This window comes from Neofelis nebulosa, chromosome 3 (genome assembly GCF_028018385.1).
Source record: "Neofelis nebulosa isolate mNeoNeb1 chromosome 3, mNeoNeb1.pri, whole genome shotgun sequence".
In the NCBI taxonomy this organism is placed as follows: domain Eukaryota; kingdom Metazoa; phylum Chordata; class Mammalia; order Carnivora; family Felidae; genus Neofelis; species Neofelis nebulosa.
This window is the reverse complement of record NC_080784.1, coordinates 60,746,131-60,759,878: the sequence shown is the minus strand read 5'-3', so window position 1 is coordinate 60,759,878 and position 13,748 is coordinate 60,746,131. Positions and strand designations below refer to the sequence as shown.

The following is a 13,748-nucleotide window of genomic DNA, read 5'->3' as shown; positions in this document are numbered from 1 at the left end:
GTCATGGCTTAGTCATCACCATTAAGAGTCTCGTGTTACATCATTCTTCTGGTTTCTAAGACTAAAAAGCATTCTTTTCTTCAGCTTGTGTTTTTCTTCTGATATCTAGTACTTCTTGTACCTTAGACAAAATACATCTATCACATTTCTGATTTCTAACTTCCACCCCTTTCATTTCTTTCAAATCACTGGATAAAAAAATGTTTAAAAAATATTTGTTACCTGAGAGCTCAACTCATAAGTTTTTTTTTTTACTTAAAAAGAATTATCCTCAAATATGTTTCTAATTCCAGTCCTCAGAATGCTACTAAAATACATTGTAAAATGTGTTTCCCTGTTAGTATCTATCACATCCTCCTTTTCCTTTGTGGCATAAGTTGCACTAATATACAACTTTGGGAGCTGTTGTGAAGCTATGATAAAGTAGGGAAGCAAACAAAAGTAGATAGGTGCTGGGGCACCTGGGTGGCTCAGCTGGTTAAGCATCCAACTCTTGGTTTTGGCTCAGGTCATGATTTCACAGTTCATAAGATCAAGCCTTGCATCAGGCTCTGGACTGACAGCACAGAACCTGCTTGGGATTCTCTCTCTCCTCTCTCTTTGTCCCCACCCATCACGTCTCTCTCAAAAATAAATAAATAATCTTTAAAAATATCCTCTCCTCAGGCATCCAAATCGGCCAGGAGAAGGTCAAACTTTCACTCTTCGCAGATGACATGATACTGTATATGGGAAACCCAAAAGATTCTACCAAAAAACTGCTATAATTGATTCATGAATTCAGCAATGTTGCAGGATATAAAATCAATGCACAGAAATCGGTTGCATTCCTATACACCAACAATAAAGCGACAGAAAGAGAAATGAAGGAATCGATCCCATTTACAGTCACACCAAAAGCCATAAAATACCTAGGAATAAATCTAACCAAAGAGGTGAAAAATCTACACACTGAAAACTATAGAAAGCTTTTGAAAGAAATTGAAGAAGACACCAAAAAAATGGAAAAAGATTCCATGTTCCTGGATAGGAAGAACAAATATTGTTAACATGTCGATACTACCCAAAGCAATCTACATATTCAATGCAATCCCTATCAAAGTAATGCCAGTATTCTTCACAGAGCTAGAACAAATAATCCTAAAATTTGTATGGAACCAGAAAAGACCCCGAATAACCAAAGTAATCTTGAAAAAGAAAACCAAAGCAGGAGACATCACAATCTCAGACTTCAAGCTATACTACAAAGCTGTAATCATCAAGACAGTATGGAACTGGCACAAGAGCAGACACTTGGATCAGTGGAACAGAGAACCCACAAATGGACCCACAAACATATGGCCAACTAATCTTTGACAAAGCAAGAAAGAATATCCAATGGTTAAAGACAGTCTCTTCAGCAAGTGGTGCTGGGAAAACTGGACAGCGACATGTAGAAAAATGAACCTGGACCACTTTCTTACACCATACACAAAAATAAACTCAAAATGGATGAAAGACCTCAATGTAAGACAGGAAGCCATCAAAATCCTCAAGGAGAAAGCAGGCAAAAACCTCTTTGATCTTGCTCGCAGCAACTTCATATTCAAAACGTCTCTGGAGGCAAGGGAAACAAAAGCAAAAATGAACTATCAGGACCTCATCAAAATAAAAAGCTTCTGCACAGCAAAGGAAACAATCAGCAAAACCAAAAGGTAACCAATACAATAGGAAAAGATATTTGCAAATGGTATATCAGATAAAAGGTTGGTATCCAAAGTCTATAAAGAACTTATCAAACTCATACCCAAAAAATAATAATCTAGTGAAGAAATGGGCAAAAGACATGAATAGACACTTTTCCCAAGAAGACATCCAGATGGCTAACAGACACATGAAAAGATGTTCAACATCACTCATCATCAGGGAAATACAAATCAAAACCACAATGAGAGATCACCTCACACCTGTCAGAATGGCTCACATTAACAACTCAGGCAACAACAGATGTTGGTGAGGATGTGGAGAAAGGGGAACACTTTTGCACTGCTGATGGGAATGCAAACTGGTGCAGCCACTCTGGAAAGCAGTATGGAGGTTCCTCAAAAAATTAAAGATAGAACTGCCCTACAACTCAGCAATTGAACTACTAGATATTTATTCAAAGCATACAGGAGTGCTGTTTCAAAGGGACACATGCATCCCCACGTTTATGTCAGCATTATGTTCATCAACTGATGAATGGATAAAGAACGTGTGGTGGATATATATATATATATATATATATATAGTAATCACACATAGCTTTAGAGTAAGCCTTCCCCTCATTTATGTGGGCCTCTGTTTATGGTATATTTTTAAAATATTAAATATGTATAATGTGTGAAACACATTTTCTACTACTAAGATATTCTTAGATTATGTAATGAATAACTCGGGAAACAAGAGATGCCACACACACACACACATACACACACACACACACAATGGAATATTACTCGCAATCAAAAAGAATGATAACTTGCCATTTGCAAGAACGTGGATGGAACTAGAGTGTACTATGCTAAGTGAAATGAGTCTGTCAGAGAAAGATAAGTATCACATGATTTCACTCATATGTGGGATTTAAGATACAAAACAGATGAACATAAGGGAAGGGAAACAAAAATAATATAAAAACAGGGAGGGGAACAAAACAGAAGAGACTCATAAATATGGAGAACAAACTGAGAGTTGCTGGAAGGGTGTTGGGTGGGGGGATGGGTTAATTGGGCAAGGGGCATTAAGGAAGACACTTGCTGAGTAAGCACTGGGTGTTATATACAGGTGATGAATCATTGGATTCTACTGAAATCATGATTGCACTATATGCTAACTAACTTGGATATAAATTTTTAAAAATTAATAGATTTAAAAAAAGAGCTTCTTATGGTTTGCTTCCTTCTCTGTTTTTATCTTTTTTTTCTTTCTCTTCCTCTATGTTCATCTGTTGTGTTCCTTAAATTCCACATATGAGTGAAATCATACATTTGTCTTTCTCTGACTCATTTCACTTAGCATAATACACTCTAGTCCTATCCATATTATTTCAAATGGTAAGATTTCATTCTTTTTTATCACAAAGTAATATTCCATTTTCTATATACACACCACACCTTCTTTATCCATTCATCAGTCAATGGACATTTGGGCTTTTTCCATAATTCGGCTCTTGTTGATAGTGCTGCTATAAACATTGGGGTCCATGTATCCCTTTGAATCATCATTTTTGTATCCTTTGGATAAATACCTAGTAGTGAAACTACTGGATTATAGGGTAGCTCTATTTTTAATTTTTCGAGGAACCTCCATACTGTTTTCCAGAGCAGCTGCACCAGTTTGCATTTCCACCAGCAGTGCAAAAGTGTTCCCCTTTCTCCACATCCTTGCCAACATCTGTTGTTTCCTGAGTATTACATAATCTAAGAATATTCTTAGTAGCAGAAAATGTATTTCACACATTATACATATTTAATATTTTAAAAATATAGCATAAACACAGGCCCACATAAATGAGGGGAAGGCTAACTCTAAAACTATGTGTGATTAACTATTTTCAAATTTTCTATTAACATTTCATTAGTAGTTCTTTGTTAATTTGGGGGATTACACAGGTATTTCTGAGGATTCAAGCCAAAGTTTTAAAATAATAATCACAGAAAAAGTTAAGTTGAGAAAAATCTATTTATTTACACAATATTTTCCAAGCACTAGGGAAAGATCTGTTTCCCAGGGCAATGGAATACCTGATCATGGCCCACTGGAGACACATGCCCACCGATACACAGTCAGAAGACATTCCATCACTGTGTTCCCTTCACTGTGTTAGGGCCTCAAGAAATAGTGGTGAACAAAAGTTATTCCTTTTATAAAACTTATAGTCCAGAGGGGAAGGTAGACGTTGAACAAGTATTTACGGTTGTGACAAACGTTATGAAAGAAAAGCGCAAGTGGGGCAGAGGGAAATAGAAATGTACAATGGGGGTAACGTAGCCTGGAGAAGCAAGAGAAATTTCCTAAAGAAGTAACATTTCAATTCGTCTTAGTAAGAAAGAGTGAGAAAGAGTTAATCGAGTAAAGAAGACAACAGGGCTAGGGTTAGTGTGGAGAAAAGAGGTATGGAACCTGACTATGCAATCATCTGAGATGGAAACTATTCTAGAAATTGAACATTGGGCCAGTGTGCCTGAAGCTTGAGAGAAGAGGGAACAGTAAAATAAAATGAAAAAAAAAAAAAAAAAAGAACTGAAGAACTATGAGTTGCTGTGGGCCTAGTTACCATCACATGCTGGGAGGAACCTCAGCAGTCACAGCTGCCCCAGTCACCATCACTGCAACTGTGAGTGGTAAGGCTGGGACCCAGCAGCCACCTGCCCTCGGCACTGCTGACACCAAGCTGGGCTCCACTGGCAGCAGCCAGGGTGCAGGGAGTGGGCCCAGGTGACCTCACATGGGTGGTGCATGCCTGTGGGGGCAAGGTCATCGCAACAAAGGTTTGGGGAACAGTAAAATGGTTCAATGTAAGAAACAGATAGAGAAGATGTGATGCATTTATACAATGGAATACCATTTAGCTGTAAAAACAATGACATTTTGCCATTTGCAATGACATAGTTGGAGCTAGAGAGTATTATGCTAAGCAAAAAGTCAGAAAAAGATAAATACCATATGATTTCACTCATATGTGGAATTTAAGAAAAAAAACAAATGAGCAAAGAAGGGGGGGAGAGTGAGAGAGGTAAACTAAAATATAGACTCTTAACTGTAGAGAACAAACTGATAGCTACCAGAGGGGAGGTGGGGGTGGGAGTGGGTGAAATAGATGATGGGGATTAAGAAGTGTGCTTGTCATGATGAGCACTGGGTGATGTACAGAATTACTGAATCCACTAAATTCTACCCCTGAAACTAATATTGCACTGTATGTTAACTAACTGAAATTAAAAATAAAAACAAAAGAAAGAAAGAAAGAAAGAAAGAAAGAAAGAAAGAAAGAAAGAAAGAAAGAAAGAAAGAAAGAAAGAGTTTCATCAAAAGGAATGACACCAAGGAAGATGTATTTGTACACAAGACTGCTATGAACAAGAATAATGCCAGGAAGTACCTTCACAGTATAGGAGATGGAGAGACTGTGAAATTTGATATTGTTGAAGGACAAGGAAAGGGTACAGAGGCAGCAAATGTCACAGGCCCTGGTAGAGCTCCAGTTCAAGGCTGAAAATATGCTTTGGTTGGTAACCACTATCGATGCTATCCATTCAGGGAGTCTTCCACACAATTACCTGCAGAAGTCCCAGAATAACAAGAGTTGCCTGGGGGTGGGGGGAGGACCCTATGGGCATCAACCACTGTCTTCCAACCCTTCTGTGCAGGGAGAAGTGGTAGAGGGAGCTGACAAGCCAGGTTCAGGAAAGTAAGGTAGACCAGCAAGACAGAATATGTATCAGGGTTATATACCATGATTCCGCAGGAGTTATCTTCCCCAAAGATAGCCTAGAGAGGATGGCTTTGAAGAAGATAAAGAAAATCAAGATAAGACCCTATGCCAGCAGCCACCTCAACATAGGCAGACACCCAGAAAACTCTAAACCACACCATGGCAAAGAGACAATAGCAGTCAATCCAGAAGCTGAGAATTCATCGACTCCCAAGGTTGAGCAGATCAGGGCTGAGTAAGTACCTGCTTATCATCTATACTATATCATCTGGTTTACTCACCTAACAAGAAGAAATGAATATGAAATTCCAGCAATAAGAAGTAAATGCAAGGTTGGAGCTGAAGACCTTAAGTGCTTGCTTTTTTGCCCTTGACTACATAAATAGAACTATCTGCACTATCTATGCAGCATGGGGTTTTTTTTTTACCTTTTTTTTTTTTAACCTATTTTTACCTAAAGATGTCTCTTTTTGGTAATGACAAGTGTAGTTTAAAAAAAAAGCCTAGTTTTTCTCAATACACCTTTAAAGTTTTTTAAATTGTTCCATATCTGGTCACCTTAAGAAACTTAGGAACCTCATTTTTAATTTTTTTTTTTCTTAACATTTAGTTTTGGGAGAGCGCAAGCAGGGGAGGGGCATAGAGAGGAGGACAGAGGATCTGAAACAGGCTCTGTGCTGACAGGCTGACAGCAGTGAGCCTGATGCGGGGTTCAAACTCATGAACCACGAGATTATGACCTGAGCCAAAGTGGGACGCCCAAACAACTGAGCCACCCACATTCCCCTAATTTTTTTTTTAAATTTTAGATAGAGAGAACACAAGCAGGGGAGGGGGCAGAGGGAGAGAGAGAGAGAATCTTAAGCAGGATCCATGCTCAGCACAGAGCCTGATGTGGGGCTTGATCTCACAACCCTGGGATCATGACCTGAGCCGAAATCAAGACTTGGACACTCAACCAACTGAGCCACCCAAACACCCTTCATTTTTAATTGGTAATAAAAGTTTACAACTTGGGGGTTCCTGGCTGGCTCAGTTGGTAGAGCATGTGACTCTTGATCTCAGGGTTATGCGTTTGAGCCTCACATTGGGCATAAAGATTACTTCAAAATAAGATCTTTAAAAAAAAAGTTTCCAACTTGATTTTTTTCAAGAGTCAACCAACAGCAAGCACCTATTAATAAAGTTCTTGAAAGAAAAAAAGAAAGAAAGAAAGAAAGAAAGAAAGAAAGAAAGAAAGAAAGAAAGAGAAAGAAAAAAGAAAAAGAAAGAAAGAAAGAGTAAGTTATATTTTGCTAGGCCTCATAGGACACCTTGCAGATTTTGAAGTGTATGTTAAAGAAAAGAGAAAGCCATAGAAGAGCCTTAAAACATGACCATGGATACACTAGAGAAGATGTATTTGGAGGGAATAAGAGATGATATTTGGGAACCACATAGGAGCTCACTATAGTAATCCAAGCATGAGATTATGGTGGATTATACTGGGGTGGCTATAGTGAGGATGGAGAAAAGTTTATGGGTTTAAGAGATATTTTAGAACAAAATCAACAATCCATGACATGGATTATTAAAAAGTAGTCTAACAGAACAATTTCATATAGAGGGTGGAAATATAAACTGATCAGAGAGACTGGGATTACTGGACTATACTGAGGGTCCATTTCAACCTGTCATTTTCCCGGGATGTACTCCGCAGCCAAGTGCTACTGAGCTTACCCAGAAATGCTGATTTTTCCAGGCCAAGTGTGAAACATAAACAACTCAGGAAATTCAGTGATGGCCAAGAGAGTGACTGGAATGCTGGACCACGGAATCCGGGCTGCATAAAGAAGATAATAAAGCAGGAATAGATAATATGAGGTAAAATGCATACTGAGAGTAGTTGAGAAAGCAAGTGCAAAGGATAGGAGGTTGCTGGTGATCAGAAAAATGATGTATATATTGGCGATTTTCTAGACAATTTTGGGAATTGCTGAGATAGAAATGGAGGATAAGGTCACTGACAATGAAGAGTTAACAAAATGAGAAGCGGAAGTCAACCAAGCTGATGACAGGGTTCAGAATGGAAAGAGAGACTATAAGCCAGATACCACAGTCTCCACTGAATGATGGAAAATGTCAAGGATGAGACAGAAGACAATCCTGGGATGGGGAAAAATGAGTGTAAGAGTCTTAGCTTACCAACTGTCAAAAATACCAACTGTTAGAAACCATAATGTTAAGGGGTACCTGTGTGGCTCAGTCGATTAAGCGTCCAACTTCAGCTCAGGTCATGATCTTGAGGTTCGTGAGTTCGAGCCCCACATCGGGCTCTGTGCTGACAGCTCAGAGCCTACAGCCTGCTAAGGATTCTGTGTCTCCCTCTCTCTCTGTCCCTCCCCTGCTTGCACTCTCTCTCTCTCTCTCAAAAATAAACATACATTTAAAAAAAGGAAAAACATAACGTTAAACACACACACATACACACATGCTGGAAATTTTACACTAAGGTATAAACAGAAAGGGTTTAAATGGATGAAGGAAATTAACATTAACCGAGCACCTACTATGTGTTGGTGTAGTGGAAATGTATGCTTTTTCTGCTCTGAATACCTTCCTGTTTTTCTTTCAGTAACACTATCTCCCGTTCGCTATAGAGAATGTTGTTCCCACTTTCTTCGTGGTTCTGGTGAGGCTGCCAATGACTTAACCCAATCCCCCAGCCTTTGTAAAATCAGGTGACCTAATCTAGAACAATAAGCATCTCTTTCCTGGGAATTTAAATCTTGACAAGAACTAAGACTGGTTGGAGATGATTCCACTCACGCTTGAAAATAGCTGTACCCAGAAAACAGTCAACACTTCCTGCTACAGAGATACCAAGAGTCTCCTAGTTCTGAAACTGGGTCGTTCATTTCTTCCTTGATTCTATGATTCTAATAGATCTGCTTCTCTGCCTTAAGTTTGGCAATGTTGGTTTCTGTTGCTTGTAACCCAAGAACCCAAGAACCCAAGCACTTGCCAGGCAGGGTGCTGGGTGCTTTCTGTGTGAATTTGTTTAATTTAATACTCACAATGTTCTTAAAAGGAAGGTATCATAATCCCATTCTATGCATAAGGAAAATGAAGCTCATCAAGGTTAAAGTAACTTGCTTACAGAAAACACAGCCAGTAAATGGTGAAGGGTAACAAGGGGCTCAAGTCTTTGTCTTGGATGCCAGAGGCTATGCTGCTTCTACTTCACAAATAAACAGAGATATTAACAAGGATTCCTTGATTTCTACTTTCAGACATAATCTGCTTTAAATGATCTCTGCTAAATATCACCAGATACAACAAATGGAAGTTCTATATATTGTTTTACTGTATATGTGCACTTATTTCCCTACTTAAAATATCTCTTAATCGCATAAAATCCAGATCTTTTATTCTCTATTCTCTAATGTTCCAAATTCTTTTGCAGTCCATAATTAAGAACAAGTTAATTGCACATAATTTCATAATGGTGATAAGTGTAATTATGACTCCAAGATCATGCTTAATAACCATGGTGTTAAGCAAAGCTAAAACACAAAGTCCATAAAGATGTCCTATACAGGGAAGGAAATCTACTGGATGTCACAGGAGAAATAAAGTGTAAGAAGTTAATTCTCAGGGAGCCTGGGTGGCTCAGTCGGTTAGGCATCTGACTTTAGCTCAGGTTGTGATTTCCTGATTCATGGGTTTGAGCCCTGCATTGGGTTCACACTGACAGTGCAGAGCCTGCTTGGGATTCTCTCTCTCTCTTCCCTCTCTCTCTCTCTCTCTCTCTCTCTGCCCTTCCCCCACTTGTGCACTCGCTCTCTCTCTCAAAATAAATAAATAAGCTTTCAAAAAAAAGAAGTGAAAATTCTCCGCCAGATATGTACTTTCTAATTGGGAAAAACAAATTACAATGGTATGAAAAGTAAAATAGTAGACGGAAGTGGAACAAAGATGCGAAAGTTGTATGTGATTCACTGGGAGATGGATATTTTAAGAGAGGTGACTGTAATGTCCTACGAAGAACTTAGACATCCCTCAAATCTAGGGGAATAGGAAATGAGGAACAATATTCTTGCTTCTCTCCACAAGAAAAAATGTATGATGCCTAAAATAATAAAAGGTTTCTGTGATACATGGCTGACACATGGTATATCTTCATCCCAGGGGAGAATTTCCAGAAGTTGATTTTCCAGATTTATAGAACACAACTTCTGAGTGGTCACTGTAGCAACTGTGATATTTCCCTGTGTCTTCTGGCTGAACCGGTGACAAGTTACATCACTAATCCTGAGTTTATTAAGAAGCATCATCATCTCATGTTAGAAACGTCTCTGGAGGATTTGGTGCCGTTCTCTCATGTTGATTATTTGAGATTTATGTCCTGAAAAGCCAAACTGCATTTCTAATCTGTCATCAAAGCAGATTATCAGAACCAGAAATGACAAAATTTAACACACAGTTTTTCATGCCTAAGACTAACAGCAAAGCTGCAATACATTTCACCACATTCAAAGTAAACATGATATATTAAAAGTAGTTTTTCCTCTCTCACCAAATAATTATAGGTTCCTTCTTACTAAAAACAAATTATTTTTATTTCCCTTAAGAAGACTATGATTAATTGTACAAAATTACACTTGTCTGTAATTGAATAGATTTCCTCCTTTCCTCTGGTTTAGTGGTATATGATATATTATTAAATTGCTTGGGAAAACCCAAAGAAGGAAATCTTCCTCTTCAGGACTAAAGCCGGCTTGTTAATGACTATGGTGGAACTATACGCAAGGGTCGACAAGTTTCATTCCTTCATTAATGTGACCTCTGGCAAACTGAGCAAATGGTGTTTTACACCTCAGTCTTAGCCTATTCATGCTGCTATAACAAAATACCACACACTGGGTATCTTATTAGGAAAAGAAATGTATTCCTTGCAATTCTGGAGGCTGGAAGTTTAAGACCAAAGTGCCAGTAAGGTTGGATGAGGGTCCTCTTTTTTTTTTTTTTTTTAAACATTTATTTATTTTTGAGACACAGGGGAGGGGCAAAGAGAGAGGGAAACACAGAATTGGAAGCAGGCTCCAGGCTCTGAACTGTCAGCACAGAGCCTGATGTGAGGCTCGAACCCACAGACCACGAGATCATTACCTGAGCTGAAGTTGGTTGTTCAACCGACTGAGCCACTGAGGTCCCCTGGATGAGGGCCCTCTTCTGGGGTCACAGCCACGGGCTTTTCACTGTGTCCTCACCTGGTGGAAGGGGCAAGGGAGCTCTGCAGGGTCTTTTTGTAAGAGCATTAATCCTATTCATGAGGGCTCCACCCTCATGATCTAAGCAGTTGCCAGAGGTCCCACTTCCTAATATCATCACATTGGGCTTTAGGATTTTAGGATATGAACTGGGGGGGGGGGGGGGGGGGGGGGGGGGGAAGGGGTGGAACACAAATGTTCAGACCACAGCAAGCTCCAATTCTAATTTACTGGAAGCACCTTGCTATCACCCAAATCTCCCCTAAGAGGACACTAGTCTTAGAAATTTGCTTATAAAAGCACAAATGAGGGGTACCTGGGTGGCTCAGTTGGTTGGGCATTTGGCTCTTGATTTTGGCTCACGTCATGATCTCACAATTCATGAGATTGAGTCCCATGTCGAGCTCTGTGCTGACAGCACAGAGCCTGCTTAGGATTCTCTCTCATTCTCTTTCTGTCTCAAAATAAATAAACAGGGGCGCCTGGGTGGCGCAGTCGGTTGAGCGTCCGACTTCAGCCAGGTCACGATCTCGCGGTCCGGTCCGTGAGTTTGAGCCCCGCATCAGGCTCTGGGCTGATGGCTCGGAGCCTGGAGCCTGTTTCCAATTCTGTGTCTCCCTCTCTCTCTGCCCCTCCCCCGTTCATGCTCTGTCTCTCTCTGTCCCAAAAATAAAAAGAGAAAAAAAAAAGAAAAAAAAAAAAACGTTGAAAAAAATAAATAAATAAATAAACAAACCAAATACATACATACATACATACATAAAAGCACAAATGAAAGCCAAAACATTGTTATAATGTGGTGGGCTAGGACTTTGTAAAGATATATCCCTAAGGCAGGATTTCTGAACCTCAGCACTACTGACATTTCAGGCTGGATAATTTGTTTTGTGAGGGGGGAGGGGTGCTGTCCTGTGCATTGTACAAAGTTTAGCAGCATCTACCCACTAGCTGCCAGTAACACACATCACTCCCATTAAGACGAACAATGATATCTCCAGAAATCGCCCCTGGTTGAGGACCGCTCCGCTAAATTCTAGCACTTCTTTTTGGCCCCAAAGGTAGAGGGCATTTATCTGGTCCTCCTAGTTGTTCCCCAATATCATAATCCTGTTCTGGTAGTAGAAGCTCCTGCTAATCTTGTGGCAGTCTAGGATGCAGACCACATTTCCCAGCCTCTTGTACTTAAGTGGGACAAAGATGCAAAAGTCTTTGTTAATAGGATTCAAGACAAAATTATGTGGGTAACTTCCTGTCATGCCCATAAAAGGAAAGGGTTTCCCCCCTCCCCCCCCATTCTACTTTCCCCTTCTCACTGGTTAGGTGTGAACGCGATGGTGACAGTAGCCATATTGGACACAGGGACTGAGGCAGAGCAACAACATAAAAGGCAACCAGATGACAGAGATGCTACATCAACTCTGGGCCCAGACCGAGAAATCAACTTCTGTCTTGGGTCGGCCACAGCTGCACTGGAGCCTTTGTTATCGCAGCCGGCATTTGCATCTTAACGAATGTAAATCCCAAACACTTTTACGCATATCAAGTCAAGAAGGTAGCAGTTCAGATAGGAGGAGTTCTCTTTGACCCACTGGAGTTTAAGAAAGGTTCTAACTGGGTCTCTACCCTTGACTGAAAAATAGTCCTTTTTCATTCCAACATTGTTCCCTGGGAAACAAACACTGAGCCCTGAGGGGGCACAGTGTTAGTGATCCAGCCAGGTAGACCAGCTGAACTAACCCATGTGATCAAAAGGAAGACAGTAAACATGGGTGGCCCTTTTTAGGCTTAAACAGAGATTTCCATCTGATCAGGTGAGACTGACAGAGTCCCCTCCTCAGTTGTTCACTTGCATTATATGATTTGCCACAGAAAGAGCATGCTAAGATATACTTTTGTGTGCATGTCAAGAATGAAAAACACCTATCGGTGGAAAGGATCGGCAGTGTCCTAGTCACGTGCCTAGCCCATGGACAAACTCAAAAGCAATGGAGAGTGAAGGTCTGCAGGCCAAAGTGATTAAATGCATTCAGGAAGGGCTTCATGAAACACAAAGCACAAGGCAGGGAGGATATGAGTGTTCAGTTCCTCAGTGACAGCAAGAAAACCATGGCAGAGACCTAGGGGAGGACAGAGCCCTACAGACACCATTGTGCCTCAGACCTGCTGGAGCACAGTAATCCTGAGTGGGAGAGGACTTTGCTTATAAGCACAAATGAGATACCCCTGTGGTAAAACCCAGAAATACTTGAGGGTGGGCCATGCATCATCAGGTAAAGCTTTAAGCTGGCCAAGTCGACCATTAATGTGTACTGTTCTATGTCAGACAATGGTAAATGCCTGACCCACTGAGGTTTTCAGAACTCACTTCCTTTAACATTCCAGCCATGAGAAACTCAGGACAGTGTTCAGGACCAAAACAGGGAATTGTACTGACATTCTTGGGAAAACATTTTCCTTCCTGGTACAAACACTATCCTGAAGCAGTAGCTGCCATCGTCTTTGAGCCTCTGCAATGGCTGGGTTCTGGACTTCTTGTTAAGGAAGGAAAATAGCCCCATGTGCTTAACTGACTGTAACTGGGTTTTCCTCAACTTGCAGCCATTGCTAACTGACGCATGGCTACGAGGCTAATAAGGTCTGGGGGAATTTATATTACAACAAATGTTGCAGTCAACCCTCCTGAAAAAGTGGTCTTAGGCTCATATACAAGCTAAGTACCTCCATGCATTTGGCTCAGTGTCTACATGGCCTTTGTGTGACTTCTTACAATATTTTGATATTCATTTACCTATCTAAAAAGACTGGTGCTGGTAAGGATGCAGAAAAAAGTGGATTCCTCCTATACTGCTGGTAGAAATATAAAATGGTACAGCCACTTTGAAAACTGTTCAACAGTTTCTTATAAACTAAATGTACACTTTCCATATAACGCGGCAATTATATACTCTTGGGGCATTTATCCCAGGGAAATGAAAACTTGTGTTCAAACATGCATACATAAAAACCTGTACAGTTGATCATTGAACAACAGAGATTTGAAC

At 40.2% G+C, this 13,748-nt stretch overlaps 1 pseudogene; it reads left to right on the top strand.

Annotated features, from left to right (window-relative positions):
• The first annotated feature begins 4,273 nt into the window (after window positions 1-4,273).
• LOC131507979 (Y-box-binding protein 1-like) lies at window positions 4,274-5,694 on the top strand (annotated as a pseudogene).
• Window positions 5,695-13,748: the final 8,054 nt, after the last annotated feature.